The sequence below is a fragment of the Otolemur garnettii genome, unplaced genomic scaffold (genome assembly GCF_000181295.1).
Source record: "Otolemur garnettii isolate 467f Iridium unplaced genomic scaffold, OtoGar3 scaffold00031, whole genome shotgun sequence".
Classification (NCBI taxonomy): Eukaryota; Metazoa; Chordata; class Mammalia; order Primates; family Galagidae; genus Otolemur; species Otolemur garnettii.
In genome coordinates this window covers 10,795,248-10,814,879 of record NW_003852426.1, presented here as the reverse complement: position 1 = coordinate 10,814,879, position 19,632 = coordinate 10,795,248, and positions in this window count along the sequence as shown.

Genomic DNA, 19,632 nt, shown 5'->3' with positions numbered 1-19,632 from the left:
TTCCTGCAGGGTGTATGGGCTCAGGGGCCTGTAACAATATGTGAGGGGAGGGGCAGTGGGGGCTGCAAAGTTTTAAACCATGTACAAGATGGAGTCAGTCAGGCTTCACAGGATAGAGTAGATACCTTCCTAGAAACAAAATAAAATGACCATAAGTATTAGAGACAGCCCAGTGGAGGCTGGAACCAGGCATGGAAGAAGGTATAGCTTCCCATACATGCCCATAGATGAAGGGTTGAACAAAGTACTTCTTGTTGCCAGAGGAATCAGGGAAAGAAGGATCATCAGGGAGTTAAACCAATGCTCAGGTATCTGACTTTGGTCAGTGATTGCATGGTTGTTTAAACCACCAGCAAGGGGGATGAAATATAAACTGTTTTGAGGGTTGGGTGATGGAAAGGAAAGTTATAAGTTCACTTTGGGACCACATAAGGTGTAATGTTCCTGAAGATGTCCACCAGGCAGTATAACCAGTACTTTGTGGTTTAGTTTTGCTTTCACTGTGCTCTTAGTGACCCCAGCTTTATTCTTTTTCCTACCCAAGAAGTCACCTGTATACAGTTCTCCTGGCCACCCATGGCTTCCTGCATTCCTCTTCCCTAGGGCATTTTCTCATTGCTGTAGTCTGGCAGGTGGGGAAACTTGGGCATTAATGTCTCAGAAATGATCCTCCACCCAAAGTAGACAGGAGTTGGTAGATAAACACCATAGTTTCTTGCCTCTCTTGATAAGCAGTTGCAGATGGTACTGAAGCATCATTTTTAAGGACTTTACCAAGACTGAAATGTCCCTGAGACTTATAGTTGGGCAATTCTTCATCAGTGTGCTCCTTGCCGGCTGCCTCACTCCCCCACCCCCTCATGGAGTTTCCTGGGATCTCTTTCTAATAACCCACTTGAACTCAGATCTGTATCTGAAGACTGCCACATGGTGTCAGCTTTCATGACACTCATGTACCTGATAGTGCGTCTCTCACATCAGTTCCTGAGAAGCAGAGCCTGAGATGAGTGTTCTTGTTCAAGTGATTTGTTTGGGGGTGGGGGGGGGAGTTTTATGCTCTCAGGAGAGAAATGAGGGATGTGGGATTAGGCAGGGGACAAAGAGCTAGGCAGGATGTACAGGTAGAAACCTCAACCTGAGCCCATGGGGGGCTTAGGAGTACAAGTTGCTGAGCAAAATTTCAGACTTCTGTGCCCCTCTATCAGTCTTTCATTGGCTGAGGTCTGGGGAGGTGAGTAAGGGAGGCAGCATCCTCCAGCCAGGGCCTCCCTCCGGGTCAACCTCCCTTTGACCTGGGGGCAGCTATGAGTTGCTGCCTGCTACCCCACTCCCACCATGGAAGGTGGCCAAGAGAGGCACTGGCAGCACCCTCTGTGGGCCTTCTAGAGGCCTGTATACACACACTTGGAATACTGTGTATGCATACACACACATGCATGCACACAAGCTGGGTATATTCATTTTCTATGGAGGAAACTCTTCATATTCACTTCAGTGGACTCTGTTAGACAGTCTTTGAGAGAAGGAGCTAGTTAAGCTCTGATCCCTGCACTCAAGCAACTTACTGAGGAGGGAGGGAACCACACAGGAAAACAACTATCAAGGGAGCAAGAAATTCACACACGCTGAGGTGGAAGCAGTTGCTGGGGAGTTTGGACTCAAGAGGTGGAGAGACTCTCCCACTGGGGAAGCTGCCCTTCCAGGCCTTGCTGAGGGAGCAGCACTCCAGACGGCATCTTTAAGATGTTACCAGTGCTGAAACATCCCTAGTCTGTATGTCTCAGACCTGCTGGCAGAGTTTCATGTTCACCAAAAATGAGTGTAACCTTGCCCATACAGCCAATCACACGCTTGCTCTTAATGCTAAAAATTAGACATTTGGCTGGGGTAGTGTTTTTATTATTTGATCTAATTTTTTTCTCTTTAAAATAATTTTTTAGGACTTGTTCCTATCTTTTTATATGCTTATGAGGTTGTGGCCATTACCCTCTCCTTAGCTAGCCTGTGTTAGGGTCACCTTCATGGCTGGACATGTCCACCTCTCTGTGTACCTACATACACACCCTCAGTGTCAATACCTCTGCATTGGGACCAGGAATCCTCCCCAAGAGATGAGGTTGGTTGGGACTGGGCTGTCAGTCACCTGGAAGCTCTGTTCCTCTGTTAAGAGGTGGAAATCATGACTAGTTTGCCCCCATGCCCTCTCCCTGCCTCTGCCCTGTGTGGCCTGAAACAGCAGCACTCCCCAAACAACAGAATAATAACTTTTCCCCATCAGTGTTTAATTTCAAATTCCTGTCTGGCCCCAAGCCACCCTGACCAGTCCTTTTTAATGTCCACATTTTAGGTCCTGCTTAAAGCCTGGGTTGCTGGGGCTTCTGGCAGATTTGAAATCCATTAACAGAAATGGAGTTCTTCTTTAATTGTCCTTGTTGAGCCTGGGCTCCCACCCAACTCTACTCCAGCCCAGTGGCCCAGGCTGGAGAGAACGTGCCTTTGACCCAGTGTCAATGCTCCAGGGGCTACAGGGGTTGGGAGTTCCGGGAAGGTGCAGCAATCCTTGGGGAAGGAGACACAGATTCAATCTTGAAGCTCCTCTGTGTTTACTTAATCTCTCAAGGTTTCAATCAACCAGCCCTTACCTGACTAGCTCCAGGGACCAGAGAGAAATCATATTTCCTCTTGAGTGAATCATTCATTTCACACAGCACAGCTGCGGCCTCAGAGCCTTCCCCAGTGGCATGGTTAATCTTGAAGCACTCCCCTTTCTCTCCAGCCCCCTCACAGAACACCATTTTCCCTCATAGCTCCCTCCCTAGATCACTACACACAACTGCTGAGCCTTCAACTGCTGTTAGGTGCGCAGCAATGGGCTAGAAACTTTGGGAGACAGAAAGGGGCTCCTCCACGCCTCTGACCGATGGGAGAGGATGGCAGGGTGTCCTTCTCCTCAGGGAGAGGGAGGAGGGGAGTGGACTCTCCAGCCCTGCTTCTCAGGCAGTTGTCCCTGCTATTTCCAAAAGAACAGAAACAAAGAGGAAGGGAAGGGATCTAGAATTTTCCATATGCCAGGCACAGTTAGGTCATTTAATCCTGTCACTGCTCATTTTTCCAACAAGGAAACTGAAGTTGAGAGAATTTGTCTAGGCCAATTGTCACTGAGTGTTGGTGCATGATTAAAAACAATGACATGCCCGAGTGTGAAGCCTCTGGTTTTTCCACTTTCCCTCACTGACCAAGTGATTGGAAGAGTACTCGGCAAATACTTTAGAACCTTACTCCAAAGCGTACAGGCTTGTTTCTGCCACTGCCAGATATAGGGCTATGGGAAACCGAAGAGGAGATGGGTACTGGTACTCTCTCCAGCACGCCCAGGGACCCTGTCCCAAAATGTGCTCCTCCTTTCTCTGGGTGCTGGCTCTGCTGGCTTAGAGACCTTAATACCAAGTGACAAATGTTCTCCAGGAGACAGTGCTGGGCTGGGAGAATAATGGCTCCCTCCTGAGGTCCCTGGAGACAGTCACAGGGGCAAATGTTGCTCCTCCCACTTTCCTGTTTTTGTCAGTACCCAAACCAGGACCGCACACTGCAGGTCAGCTGCAGACGTTCAGCCCACCTCACATTTCTACATTGCTTTCTATTTCAAGGTGTGTGCATATATGAGATTAGATTTCGTTCCTACCCCACCCACATAAGTTATGCTAGCCAGGCAGGTGCTGCCTTTCTTAACAATGCGGTAGTTCTGTGATAAGCCCCAGGGCTCCTTCAGGAAGGAGGGATTCCTCTCCCACCAGCCAGTGCCTTGAGGATTGCCTCAGCTGAAGAGTGAGCCTGACCCAAGGTCACACCCCTCTCAGAGCAACCCACATCCAGTGGCAGAGTGAGGCCAATCCCAGCTTCATAGCTTCCTACAGGGTCCCATTGAAACTTCATTGCCACCCAGCCCTATTTCCACCCTTTCCCTTCCTTGGGCATTGATCCCAAGACAACTCCTGGTAAGCCTCTGCCTGCTAACCTCTACCACAGTCTGCTCCTAGGAGCCCAACCTACGGAGCACACCAGTGACATTTCCTATACAAGGTGAAGGGTTTGGTCCAGATCATTTCAAAGGTCAAGAAGTCCTAAAATCATTTGTCCTTACAGAATTGGTTCAAGAACTGTGATAAAAAACCCATAACTTCCAGCAGTTTCTAGGATCTCTCCACTAATCCCTGATATTGTAGAGGGGAAGAAGGGTTTGGATCCCATTGTCCTTTGAGTGTGAGGGGCTCAGGAAAGCATTCCCCAAGGTCTGCCCTACCCCCTTCACAGGATCCCCCATGGAAGCTTATCTCCAGCTTGGGAACTTTAGTCCTTAGGCAACTCCCACAGCATTTCCCTTCCTGAGAGGGTTCCGTCAGCAGCCAACAAGAGCCCTCCCAGTGTACCTGATCTTTCAGATCACAGAGAATGTGGAAGATAGAACATGTTTGGTGATATCAGGACCAAATGGCAAAGCAAGAAAATAAGCCCCTTGATTATACCTGTCTGTCAGAGAAGTGCTTCAAGAAATACAGCTCAATTCTTTTCATCTCTCTCTAGGTCAGTTTCCCTTCCAAAGAGAAATGTCCATCCCCAGTTAGAAGAGTTTCTAAGGGTTGGTCTAGACCCCTCCTCCAGTTTCCTCTGAATCCCCTGAATGTTTATCAGGCACCCTGCTGCAGGGGGGAGAGGCAGCCACAAAAAATACCGAGGCCCACCACAGCCCCAAGGTACCCAACTGTGAACTCCAGCTGCACAGAGTCTGGACCCTTCTGAGGTTTCTTCTCTGTGGGAAGAAGGAAGGGAGTGTCTGACAGAATGAGGACTTGGTTCGTCCTCATCATTAAGCCAGGAACTACAACGTGCTCCAGGCTGCTCCAGGAAGGTGTTCGTCCCCACTGCCCCTGCTCTTCCCTGCAAGCCTGAGTCATCCCTTTCCCTACCTCTGCCAAGGGGAAGGAGCTGGATGCCAGGGAGAGGCAGGATGCTGTGCTATTTAATGCCCGGTTGGAGGCACCCATATGTGTGCTAGATTTACATGGCAGCAAGACCCCAGATGTCTGGCTGTGGGCTCTCCTCCCCCCTTCCCCATGCCTTTCTCCAGGACGGCCTTCACACAGCTGCCAGATTGCTCTAGCCCATGACATTCTAGCAGTCTGCAGGAACAGGTCTGCCCTCTCTCAGCTCCAAGTCCCTGACCTGTACCCCAGCCATGTGGGCCCCACTTCCCTCGTCACATTAAGGGACCGAGATTTCTTTTCCACACCTGATGCCTCCCAGAACCAGCTGGGCACTAGCCACCTGACCTTTAGCACTTGGTTTATTTTTTACAACTTGAGCGTGATAAATAGATTAGAGAATTAGACATGCTTGGCAATACCCCCAAGCCCATATTGCAAAGTAGCCATGCAAAATGACAAGCCTGTGTGTAGAACATCTGTGAGCTGCTTAGGCTGATGGCGTCAGGCCTTGGCGTGGGCTCCCTAGGAGCAGAAACTGCACCCTCTGTTGGCTTCATGTGGCTCTCAGCAACCTTGATGATCCCACAATGCACAAATCAAGACTTGTGACATCAACAAGTCCCTTCTGTAGGGTTTCTAGAATGGTAGTTTGCACTAGTTTTCTAGTTCTTGGTCTCTGGAATGGAAGTTTGCAGCTGACTCCCTTCACAAAATCAGAAATTCTGAAGTCCAGGTTTCTTCTCCTGACTCAGACTGGGTCTCTTTGAAGACAGGGTCCTGTGTCTCCCCTCAGACTGGGGCTCTCTGAGGGTGAGGGACAATGTTGCATGTGGGGGATTTTGCCACACAGCCAGACCGACCAGATTCCTGTGGTGCACAAGGTCTAGCTAAGACGAGAGATTTACAAGGGTGTTCAATATTATGAGAGAGGAGTATCGGGTCCCATGTGGTATGTGACAAGGGGGCTTAATGCCATGGGTGAGGTAGAGCCAGTAAAGTAGGTAATATGTCTCCAGTCAAATGACTAAGGTCCTCCATGGAAACTGAGCCCCTGAGTTGATGCACCTGACAATATATATAGCCCTGGTATCCTGGGTCTGACCCACTTGCCGAACGCCCTCACCCACACACATACTGTCTCATAAGCCCAGGTCACCCCTTCCAAGAGTCATGCTCCTTAAACAATTTGGCCACAAACCACGTTGCAGACCAAAGGCCCAGGGAAGCCCTCCACCCTCCGGGAAAATGCCTGATGTCTCTTTCCAGGTTTCTTCTTACCTTTCTCCTCAGGAGCTCACATTTTCTTCCAAAGACCTTGGGTTGTTGCCCCCTTACTCTTACTTCCCCTGGGCCTTATGGGGCAAAGGACAAAACTGAAGAAAGTAGCTGTAGGGGAAAGGCCAAAGGCTGCCAGACAGCGCTGTGGTGGATGGCAGGCTTAACCACCAACCCTAGTGACATTGACAAGGTGGTTTCCAGGTACTAAGTATCAGAGCTCACTTTCACCTGTTCTTTTACCTACTGCTTGGTAGATAGCGAATCTGAGGACACACCGGAGGGATCAGGGCAGGTCTCTTGGTTTCTGTCCCACTGGGATGTGGCACTGTCTCTCACCAGTCCACTAAACACAACCTTTCTTGTGTACTGATGGTGGCAGTACAGCACCTGTGTGCTGAGTCTTGTAGCAGACCTCAATATGTGAAGCTAGGACTCCCATCCTGCTCTCCTGGAACACGTAGCTATTTTCTCCCCATCACAGGGCTCCATCTGCAGGGTTTGCTAAATGAAGGGTAGCAGGGAAAATTAACTTATGGACTCAATCTGCTAATCACAACCATCACACCCAGATCAGCACTTTGCTACATGTTTTTTCATATGGTATTTCATTTACTCTTCCAAGTGACCTCATAATCTCCATTTTCATCACCCTGCAGATGACAAGAACTTGAGCTCAAAAAGGTTATGTGATTTGCTCATGATTGCATAGCCAGCAGGTGCCAGACCTCCAAAGTCAAAGAATGTTCTCTTCTCCATGTTGCCTCAGCCTGGCCACCTGCCATCTCTGGGACCTGCCTTGCTCTCTGCCTCACGCTACCAGTGACTTGTGCTCATGCTGTATGCCAAGTGACCCGTTCCCTCCCCTGTGCCCCAGCACACCCAGAACCCAGCACAGAGTCTGTCAGTACAGTGAGCGACAAGGTTTCAGCAATGTGGCCCCAGATGCCTCTGAGCCATTCTGAGACCACACAGTAACAACCAGGGCTGAACTTGGCATGAAGGTCAGAACTCCCTGGTTCTTGTTGGCAATAAGACTTGACAATGTTCTTATTACTGGATAGTAAAAAAATTTGAATGGGCAGGCTCTGGGCTTGGTGGTTTACAAAGTCTTTTAAAAGTTGGAGACCTTTGCAACTTCATTCTATGATGAGGAAAGGAAGTTCTAGGAGATTAAGCAAATAGCCCGAGGCCTGGCCTCTAGCAAGTGGCACACAGGATTTGAACCCCTGACCACCTCTCTTTCCTTGCTACAGCCTCAGTGGACTCTTCCCCTGAGGTGAGGAAGGCTTTCCAAGCGGTCCACTATAGTCATTCCTTCATCTCCCCCGCCATCCACCGTATTTTGGTGTGCTGAATCTTATGGAAGAAGAAACCATAGAAGAAGGATAAAATACCAGGAAGAAATTCTGTAGAATTCCGGGAAATAAAGCGTTTACTACCATTCTCCTCCCTTTCTTTCTGCTAGATTTTTTGTGGTGGTGGTTGCAGGTTTTGGCTGGGGCCAGGTTTGAACCCACCACCTCTGGTGTCTGGGGCCGGCACCCTACTCCTTGAGGCACAGCACCACCCTGCCAGATTTTCTTATATTCTGAGCTCACACAAGTTCTCTCAACCCCACGCTCCAGAGAGTAAACCCCATGACTGCACACACAGCTGGCTTTTCAAAGACACTGCCATTCTCTTCCCTGGTGGGCAAATAAAAACATAATGTTGTTGTTAAAAACAAGTCCATTTCAGTTTTTGTTTTACTTGAGAAAATGAAAAATGCTGAAGAAATGGTTTGAGGTCAAGTTCCCCTAGAATTTTTGCGTAATCTTGGCTACCTGCAACAAAAACTCATTATCCCCTATTGATTATTCTACAATAATTTCTTTCCATACCTGCCAGAGCACCCATGAAACGCACGCCTATATGTTTGTACACACACCCTCTGTTTTACCCACACACCAGGGTCAGCAGAACACAACAGACAAATGGAGATGACTTGCTAAATCTTAGTTCCTTGCTCTGGTCTCTAGATACCTATTTCTAATCACATTTTCAAGCCCCAAGCGAGACATGGTGGTAAAATGAAAGTGAAGCCATTCATTTATACTGTGCAGAGTTTCAATTTTTCTAAGGTTTCCACACAATCATCTTTTATGAGCTATAGTAAAACTACGTGTTTATACAGTCTCTCTCCCTAAGTCCCAAACATTTTAGTAACATTATCTTCTGTAACACCTGGGGTTTGAGAAGCCAGGCTTGAACAGCCGCACTTCTCTTCGCTTATACAAACAGTTTTGAATTTTCCAGATGTATCCATTTCCCTTCAAGTTAGCAAAGAGCTTATTTGGAAGAAATAGCCTCTCTCCTGCCCAGCATCCCCAATCCCTTGCCGTCCACCTGCAGGTAAATTTGCTTCTAAAAAGAATCTCTGCCTTTGCCAGTGACATGTAAGCAATTTTTCTGATTTGTTTTTACTGTTCCTGATGAATATCTTTATCTACATTTCTATTGCAGACCATCAGGGCACTGCCTAAAATTAACTCACAAAGTCACTGCTTTCCTACCGCTCACCTAGGCTCAGATCTGGGTTCGTTCCACGTTTAACTCTTTCGTTTCTTTCTCTGTTTGTTTAGCTGCCAGGTCCCTTTTCTCTTTGTACAAAGTAGGTTTGCATCTTTTTCATTTCCGATTGCTTTCTTTTCACTCAGACTTGTAAATTCACACTTGAGCTGCTTCATCTGGCTCCCGACAAGTCTCCTGTTTCAATCTATCTGGCACATTATAGCCTCATAAAGAGAATATTCTTTTCTGCTGAAACACTACTACATGGCTGCCTGCTTGTCTATAGGAGAAGCAGGCAAACTGCAGCAGGGGTGGGAGCTGAAGCCAGCCTGCAGGTTGTTTTTCTGGATAAAGTTTTAACAGCCACACCCATTTTTTAACACATTGTTTGTGTGTACATTTGAGGCAGAGTCAAAACCTCAAATATTAACACGGACCCTCCTTTTATGCAAATGGAGTTTGCCAACCCGTTATATGTAGTGAAGTCCGTGACCCTTGGCCCAGCAGGCAGGACTGTATATAACTTGGCCTCCATCAGCCTTTCCTGCCGTGTCTCTGTGCACATCCTCTGCAGCCCTTGTGAAGCAGAAGTGGACGGCTCCACCCTCCTACCTCTCACCCACACGCCACAACCAGCCCTCATGCCTCTCTACCCCACTTATGCTGTTCCCGCTGCCTGGGCTTTTCTCCTGCATTCTCAAGCTCTCAGCCAACACCAATCAGTCTCTCAAAACTCAGCTCAAGGAAAGACTCTTCAAAGTGCCATTTCTGCACCACCACCCAGGCTGACCTCCACCTCCCTCCAACTCCCATTGAACTAAGCACCCCTTGCCCCTGCTACCCCCAAATTCATAAATATTTCCCACAACTTCTGCATCTACATGTGCTTCTTCTTCTTTAGACCCTAAGTCCCGGGAGAGCACACGTTGCATCTCAATCATTTTGCACTTCCAGAGACTGGTATTGTGTCTGGGATGCAGCAGTGCAGGAGACCAGACAGAATGTGCCACTCCAGAATATGCCTTGAGGCATAAAGATTATTTTGAGCTGGTTATTTTGAGAAACAGCAGACACAGGAGAAGCTCTGAAAACATAGTAAGTTACCCTTTTGTGAGAGGAATTTACATTTATAAAGAAAATCTCCATTTGTAAGGATGTTTCTTTCTCTCTACCAGGAAGGATGACAAAAATCACAAAAAGTTCTTATTAATGGAGTCATCATAACAAGCCATACTCTTGTTTACCCTATTTTTTCTGGATGCCTCCCCCCTCCCTAACCACCCTACACGCTTACTTTCTTCCTGTTGACAATGGCATTTAAGCCTGAATTCTAAGCTACCTCTTTGAGATTAATTATCTCCCATGTACGCATGAGGTATACATGTTTGTTTTTCTTTTCTGTTGTCAATTGGTCTTTTGTTATAAAGGTTAAGAACTCAGTTAAGAACTCAGAAAGGATAGAAGAAAAATTATTTTCTTCTCCCCTACGGTTCATACTTAACACATGTTGAATGAATGAACAAACATATAAGAAGCCAACCCCTAACTTCCAACCTGTCCCTTCTCCCCATATGCACTCTGTCTGGCCTCACCAGCCCTGACCCTCCTCGTTGATTCCAGCTCTAATTTCCTCTTGTCCTGGCCACTCCCTTCTGGGCTTTAACCCCTCCTTCTCCAGAGGCAGCCCCCGCCTGCTCCTGTCCACAGGCAACTCCAGCCACACCCAAGTTGCCTGGCTCTCAGTGACCCTCACACTCTGCTCTGTTTCCTGACTGGACTGGCTCCTGTGGGTATCAGTTGCCTGACTCGGGCGAACAGGGGCTGCAACCGAGGTGCCCTGCATCAGAAGCCAGGCTCCGTTTCCAGGTATCATCTTTAGGCAAATCAGCACCAGTACTCTGGGCTACCTCATCTGTAAAATGGAGATGACTGATAGGTTTGATAAAATAATGTGTAGAAACACCTACCCTCAATCAGGACCTTGATGGGTGCTCCTTCATTCACCCATTAAACATTTTATTGGTCATTCATTATGTGTTAGGCAGTAACAGGAAAGAAAAAGAATGAGAATCCCTGCCCTCATAGTGCTTACTTTGCCAAGGAAGAGAGATGATAACCAGACAAATATAGATTTGGAAGGCAAGAGGTGCTTGGAGACGGATAAAGCATGGGAGGAAGTGGGGCCTGCAACATCGTCACATGGGAATCTATGGAGGACTTTTCTTTTTTTTTTTTTTTGAGACAGAGCCTCAAGCTGTCCCCCTGGGTAGAGTGCCATGGCATTACAGCTCACAGCAACCTCTAACTCCTGGGCTCAAGCGAGTCTCTTGCCTCCGCCTCCCAAGTAGCTGGGACCACAGGCGCCCGCCACAACGCCCGGCTATTTTTTGGTTGCAGCTGTCATTGTTGTTTGGCGGGTCCGGGCTGGGGATTCGAACCCGCCACCTTAGGTGTACGTGGCTGGCGCCTTAGCCGGTTGAGCTATAGGCGCCGAGCCTATGGAGGACTTTTCTTGTCACACTTAGTAGTCCCCCATGTAATGCATCACAATGTTAGCCCCGAGCGTCAGCCTTTAATAAAAATGCCAGTTGGATGAATAAAGAAAAGAAAGAAGTGTGCCTTTTATCATTCTTTTAGTAAACACTTTCCGAACATTTCTAATACCAGCCAGGGAGGGTCATTCATGTTCAAAGTATTCCTTTAAGTAGATTAATTTGGTAGTAGTCATGATGAGAGAGATCAGTGAGGGAGAAACTGAATTTAAATAAGTCTCCTAAATTCTGGCTTCTCCAAACATCTGGGCTGATCCAAAGAGGCAGATATGGGGCCAAGAGAAGAACTCAGACTATACTTCATGGGAAGATTTGAGAACTAAATTCAAGGTCCTCAAGAATGTACACAGGGCTTTTTCTAATTCTCCCTTGGCATCGTAAATACTGGGAGAATTCTGCATGTGACAGGTCGTAGGAGGTGAAGGAAAAGGGAGGGAAACAAGAGGAACCCAGCTGGATTTCTGGACCTTTCTCCACAGTGTACCTGAACCTACTGTAATCACACCAGGTTTGTTGCACAAGTCAACACACTGAGACACCAAGTTGTGCTGAGAAAGAGGGTTAATCACCAGGCAGCCAAATGAGGAGGTAGGAGGAAACCTCAAATCCATCTCCCTGAGGAGTTTGGGGGTAAGTGTTTGGGCGAATAGTGGGCTGAGGTGTGGGGGTCATTGACTGATCAGAGTGCTGGTGAAGTTATATGATAGTGAGATGAAGAAGCTGCACTCTCCTGCTAATTGATTCCTCTCTGGGCCTGTTCAAACTGGTTGGAGTCAGCCATTTCCATGGGATTTGGAATCCGGAGAGCATCTCAAGCAATTCTTCAACAAAAGCCTTATGATTTCAACATCAGAGATCCCATCTGTGGGGACAAGGATGCAAATTGTCTGTCTCTAGTGCTATATGCCCATTTGGTTAGTAAACAGCTTCAAGGGAGAAGGCCACAGTGCAGCCTGATGAATGCTCAGTTATAAATATATTTCTGTCAGGATCTGGCATGTAATTCTTGTTAACCTTGTAAGGAAAGTTTCACTACCATTTGAGTGCATCCTGCATTATGAATATATAAACTGTAGAGTGCCCAGAACCTCATCTCACCCTGCTCCTTCATTCTCTCAAAAACAGCTATTCTTGAAAGGGAGACCCAGTACCAGACTCCTCAGTGCTCAGAACACACAAAAGGCAAGAGAGAAAAGATGCATGTATGAATCAGTAGCACAACACACGTGGAAATAGCTCCATAAAGTGAAAATAACCAGATAGGCCCAATGTCCAATCCCTGCTCTGAGATCTCTAGTTCTGTGATCTTGGGCAAAGTTTCTCTCAAGTTGCTGATATGTAATATTAAAAGATGATTTTTAAAGGTAAAACCATGACTTAGAGAAACATAAAATGCATGTCAAATAGCTTTGCTTAACTTATAAGTTAATGTTGAGCCAATAAGATGTACCAACCAGTTGAAAGGAGAATTCAAAGAACTTACATATATAGGCAATCTGAAATACTAAAGTAAGTTTACAATTGTCTGCAAAATTGGTCAATAGCCACTAGGCGATAATCAACCGTATCTCCACCACACACTTCATTCACATTTCTAAGGATGGAAATGATGTGCATTACTATTAGTCTTCCAGGACTTACAGAATTGTAAAATTGCTTGAAGACAATGACAGGCACAGGCCCCAACAGAATAGATAATTTGGCAGGTTGTACACTAGAAAGAATATTCAGTATATTATTCAGTATACTGTATGCTGAATATTCAGTATTTTATTTTCCATTTCAAGGTCTTTTACACACTGTCCTAGCAGAAATAAAAGGATATTATACAAATTTGAGGTAATATATTTAAAACACCCAGAACAGTTCTTTGCACATCATGGGCACTCAATTCCAGAAAATTCTCTTCCTTGTATTCCAGTCTCATCAAAACACAGGGAGATATTTTGTTACAGAGAAGCTTATAACAAGCGCTCCAATGTTTAAAGGTGAGAATTTTCACATCTGGCTGGGTAGTAGTAGTAGGGATCTGATCACCACAAATCCTCTCTCTCCCTGGCAGCACTTAATCCAGAAAAAAATCATGAAGTCACAGTATCCATGCCACATTTCTCTGTCATTTAACAGTTTAAACTGTAGGAGAAGAAAGGCATGATAGCTTTCCTCACCCATCATAAGATCATGACTGATAGTCCTATAACAAAAGACAGGTCAATAAGAGAAAAATAGTCAAATTTATTTAATCAAGATTTTACATGACACAGGAGCCTTCAGAAATGAAGACACAGGGAAAACTGTCTGTTTTTATGCTTAGGTGCTGTGAAGAATAGACAGGCATGTAGAAATGTGAGCAGACAAAAAGTTGATTTCCTGGCAATAGCCTGGGTGGGTGGGGAGGCAGCAAGGCCTGTTCAGATTCTTCTTGGCCTTTCTGTGCAGCCTAACTTCCTCTTAGGTATGGGGCAGGACTCATCTGGAATGAGGGTCTTCAAGGGAAAAGGAAGGAGAGTGACCTTTCTAGGTTTCATAGCTTACTTTGGAGGGCTCTAGTTTCTATGACCCACATTGGGGAAGAGGAATTCTGGTTTCTATGACTCACTTCAGAGAGAATGAGGGGCAGGAGACACAAGGGCAGGGAAGGGTCAGAGAGAGACTTTGCTTCTGAGGCTGCTGCTGAGGCCTTTCAATCTCCTTTAGGTTGAATTATGCAGCATGCCAAAATGCCCCACTTCACATACTGGTCTCTAAATAGCCTGTGTGTAGCTGGTATGTCTTTGTCAGATCCTGTGTGGACCGTGGTTTCATTCTTCAAACCCAAACCCAGGGAATGAGAATGCGAAACGACAGAGTTTACTGATAAATAAATAAAAGAGGGGGAACAGAACCTCCAGCAATGGAAGAGAGAACCCCCAGTGGGAAGCACCTTCCATAAGGATTTATATACTGCCTTTTCTATCCTGCAGTGCACAGACATTTGGGGAATCTAAGTCTAAAACATGTCTCAATTGGCTAGGAGCCTGCAGGCCTAAAACAATCCTAAAATTAGTAAAGGAATGTGGTCCTTGCCCCAGGCCAGGCAGTAGGCTGTGTGTTCCCTACTCCAGGATGAGCTGCCCAGATGAGATACCCATGAGGTTGCTTTTTTGGTGGCTTCTCTTAAGCCCAGAGAATGCAGCCTAGAAAGCTCCTGTTTGTATCTAGAGATGGGATTCTGTGATAAGACTCATTTCTGGGCTCACCCAGTCCTAGAAAATGGAGGTCTCTATCCCGGCCTGAATGTGGGAACCAACTGTAGCAGCCCATATAGCCTATGGCTAGGAGTGCGAGTTATAAGAAATACCTGTATGATATTGGAACACCTTGATGAAAAGGGCATGGGGAGGGATTTGGCTCTCCTGAAAAGCATGAGAGAGCTCACAAGATGAGAGCATTAGTAATTGGTGATCTCTATACCTGTGGTGTTGAGAGGGAAGAGAGGGCAGTTGAGTGCACATTCTACCATGGACCCACTTATTCTCACTTTGTCTCTTCTCCTGCCTGCAGAATGCCAGCACAGCGTCTCTCTGCTGAAGATCACTAAGCTCTGCTAAAGACTGACATCTATTCTAAGACTTCTTCACCCCCAAAGACTATCTCTCTCTCCCTTTCCCTTCTGCTAAGGCAAATAGCCCTCAGGTACCTAAGCGCAATTGTTCCTAAGCAAGATAACAGCATAGTGGACTAACGGCATAGTGGTCCGTGTCCAGAACACAGCTAGATAGGCTGGGGCTGGAGACCAACCAGTCCTGGCCTGGATAAGTGGCATCCACGAAGGGACCCGACAAGTGGTGTCAGGAATGGGATAGTGAACGCCACTGTCAAGTGGCATAGTTGGCAGGATAGAGAACAAGCCACTGAGATCTAGGAGATGCAGGCCGAAGGGAGAATAAGCTAAGAACGAACAAAAGAAAGAGAGAGAGGAGAAAAATAGAGAGGGAAAAGAAATATGTAAGAGAAAAAGCCAACTGTAGGCTTTCTCTTCATTCAGTTCCTTTTCTACACTTTGTCTTTCAAATTCTAACTACCTCTTCTGTGGGAAAAAAAGCCGAAAAGCCTTTAGCCTCTTCTGTGAAACAGCTGGGGAAAAAAGCAGATAAAGGCCTTTAGAGAGGAAAGAGGAAAGACAGAACTAGGAGATAAGAACCTTTAGTAAACAAAAGCCTTTAGGCTGGGGGTGAGAAAAGCCTCTGGCAAAACAGCAAAGAAGTTTGGGAACAGGTTGCAAGAGTTAACCAAGTTAGGGAAAGGAACCTTTCATTGCTTTCCCCTATATCAGCGTCCAGTGCTTTGGAATGACACTCCCTGTCCCTTTAAGGCAATAAAAAGTTCAATATGAAAGGGAAACATTGTAAGAGGTAAAAGGCCAACAGAAAATGAAAATCATGGCAACTAAGATAAAACAGCTAAAGATCAGTCTTACCATTGAAGCCAATAAAGGTGTATCGCCATAAGATTGGCTGAGAAATCCTCCAGTTAACATCAAATACCATAAAGGTGGGAAGCTAGGCTATATCAGAAAAAAATACTAAAAGAAAAAAGAATATAGATGAGAAGCTTCCAGTTGTATGCCCCAGGGCAAAGGACTGCAGCTCTCAATTCAGTAAGAATGAAAAGTTAAAACAACATAGTCTCCTATATCTTCATTTCAAACTATTCTTGGAAAAACAGTATAATTCAATTCTATGCCATGGGAATGCTCATAAGTGTGGTGGACCTGTGAAGCCTCACCGTTTGAGGAAATTAAACCAGACCAAGAGATGAAATGGAGAAAAAGTAGTTTATCTTTTGTTCAGCTTTTCTGTTAAGTTTTTGGTTACCCTAAGTCTCAGGACAAGGGTAACCCCCTTTGGTTAAATATGGTGACCTTGAGTGCCAGACATAGGTAACCCTCCTCTTGCCAGCATGTACTGCTAAGCCAAAGGGGGCTAGGACATTCCCCAAAGGGAAAGAAAAGCTCAGCTCGAGGTAAGCGAATCTTTGGAAGAATGAGAGGAGGTCACAAAGGGAGAGCATTTGGAAGGTTGCTTTTATGTTAGGGAACTCCGTTAGAGATAAGGTCTGGAATCAACTAGCGAAGGAAAAATTCCGCTGGAAAAGCAGTATATGAAAGCAGGGAAAACTCCGCTACTGAGGAATCATGAAGTGTGGGACCATTAGTCCAAGAGTAACAGAGCCTCTGAGAAGAGCCGTGAAGGGTGGATTTATTAGGACCACAAGAAGCAAAACCTTTGGACTAGGGAGAGTAAAATTTTTGCTTGCAAAGATTGCAGGGAAAGCATAATCTTTTGTTCGTCCATTAATTCCAACTTAAATACCAAAGGAAAATTCTTACAGTCAAAGAAATGGTAAATTCTCTCGGCTAAGATTTTCTCAGTTTGTTTTCTCAGTTTAAAAAGACCTTTAAAGAAATTAACATTACAATCACCTTTTTTCACTAGTGGCGCTAATCTGTAGTGGGCTTGTCCTTTAAAGAGGCCTTACCTGGAATCCTGAACTTTGACAATCACCATATTCTTTTGCCTAGCAAAAAGAAAAGGGCTAGGGAGGCGCCTGTGGCTCAAAGGAGTAGGACGCTGGCCCCATATGCAGGAAGTGGGGGATTCAAACCCAGCCCGGCCAAAAAAAACTGCAAAAAAAGAAAAACAAAAACAAAAAGAAAGAAAAGGGCTAGACAACAGGAAGAACTACCGTTACCACATTAAAATTTTTGTTTGTGTATTAAAAAATGGGGGGGGAATGTAGCAGCCCATAAAGCCTATGGCTAGGAGGAGTAAAAGGTATGAGAGAGATTAAGCTCTCCTAACAAGCATGAGAGAGCTTGCAAGATGAGAGCATTAGTGAATTGGTGGTCTCTACACCTGTGGTGTTGAGAAGCACAGAGATCAGCCTTATATTAGGCTGGAGGAGAAGGCAGTCAGGAGCATGCACATTCTATCGCGGACCCACTTACTATCACTCTGTCTCTTCTCCTGCCTGCAGAATGCCAGCACAGGCGTCTCTCTGCTGAAGATCACTAAGCTCTGCTCAAGACTAAGATCTATTCTAAGACTACTTCACCCTCAGAGACTATCTCTCTCCTTTCTGCTAAGGTAAATAGCCCTCAGGCACCTAAGAGCAATCGTTCCTGAGCGAGATAACAGCATAGTGGTCTGGGTCTGGAACACAGCTAGATGGGCCGGGGCCAGAGGCCAACCAGTTCCGGGCCCTGATAAGTGGCATCCATGAAGGGACCCCAACAACCAACAATCCTGCTGTCACATTTGTTTCTCATAACTCAGATGGACTAGCCAGGGGTGTAGTCATTCCCATTTTATAGAGGAGGCAGGAGGCTCAGGGAGATAAATTGATGCTATGGTTTGACTGTGATGCCCAAAATTCACTTATGGAAACTAAATTCTCAATGCAATAGGGTGGAGAGGTGGGAAATTTAAGAAGTGATTAGGTCCTGAGGGTTCTGCCCTCATTAATGAATTAATGCTGTTATCTCAGGAGTAACTACTCCTATCAAGGGTGTGGGTTCCTGATAAAAAGGGTAAACCCAGACCCCTCCCCCTCACTTTCTCTTGCTCTTCCACTTTGTGCCATGGTATGACACAGCACCGAGGCATCACTAGATGCCAGCGCCTTGTTTTTGGACTTCCAAGATTCCAGAACCATGAGCCAAATAATTTTGTTCTTTATAGATTAACCAATCTGTGGTATTCTGTTATAGCAACATAAAACCAACTAAGACACTTGACTAAAGCCACATGGCTAGTAAGTTTCAGAGCCAACAGTGAACAGAATCCCATGTTTCAGAGGACTTGGAGAAAAGAAACGATACACATCCAAGACTCCACCCCTCTCCCCAAGGCCTGAGTTTATTGCTCTCTCTTTGCTTCTAAAAGTCTGTGAATCAAATTTAGCTTTTCTCGAAAAGACAGGTTTAAGCAAGTAATGAGTTTTACACCACAGACTGTAAATTTATTATAGTGATTTCACCAGCTTATGAAATTACCATCTATATCAGCAGTTCTCAGTCTGTGGGTCGCGACCCACAGGAACTGTATTAAAGGGTTGCAGCATTAGGAAGGTTGAGAACCATTGATCTATATAGTGTTAATTTCATAGCTTCTTCTCTAGACCAAACCCATAAGGATCCCATGGGCCCTGGGCAACCAGGGGCTCAGTGTCCCCCAGAATATAGGAGGGACAGTCTCAGAGGACAACTCTGTAAAGGGCAAAGCAGAGACAGTTGCCTACAGTGGCTCCAACACCAGCCATATCCACTCTTTCCTCCACATCAGACTCTCAGGGTCTTTACCCTCCAGAGTCCTGTGACCTCCCCTCCACCCATTAGAGCAGGGCATTTAGGGCTCAGACACGCACTCTACGATATCCTAATAGGTCTTTTTGTTTCACCTCTTGCCATTCTTCAGTCACAGCCTTTTACGGTGAGTGAGTCAGATCATGTTAATGTTCAGCTCGGAAAAATTCAATGGCTTCCTATTGCAAGTTGAGTTTCCTGAAACAGACAATGCAAGGTAATTTAGTCTGTATATTTGGCAGTGCCCTAGGATCAACATCTTTGAAAAAGGAAAAGTGCAAGACTGGGTGGAGAGAGAAACTGAGCTGAATTCAGGTTCAACAACCAGGCCTCTGGACAACTTCTTTCATAGAAGTCCACGTTTCTTTATCACCTCCCTAATTACACCACCATGATGACAGGAAAGAAAGATAGATACATATCTTTCTCCTTCTCCTGATTTCTTTCCTTCTTATTATCCCAGGGATACATCACACCAACAATAGGACGATGTGCCTGTTGTCTCATTCTCTCATTTCATGTCTCCATGTCAATTAAATGTCTCCATATTCCTATCTGACAGCTTGAGGAACAATATTAGTTCAATGTATTAAGAGAAGTGTTAATTAAATATTTGTTCTTGGGTAATCGTGTATAAATTGCATGACAATTGAGCTGGTGATATAATTAATGAATCTTAATTGAAGGCCCTTTTATAATCAATGGCTTAATTTACTAACAACTGTTTTGGCTTACTCACAAATTAAATGCTTGTCATTGGCCCACGGCATACAGAACCAGCCCCCATCCTGACTGGCTATAGTGAAAACTTCCTGCTACTAGCCACCTATGATATCTCCAAAATCTTACACCCGCTGGGGACTCAGTTCCGTTATTCGCAAAATAGGAACATTGGAAAGATTATTAGTTTTTTTTTTTTTTTTTT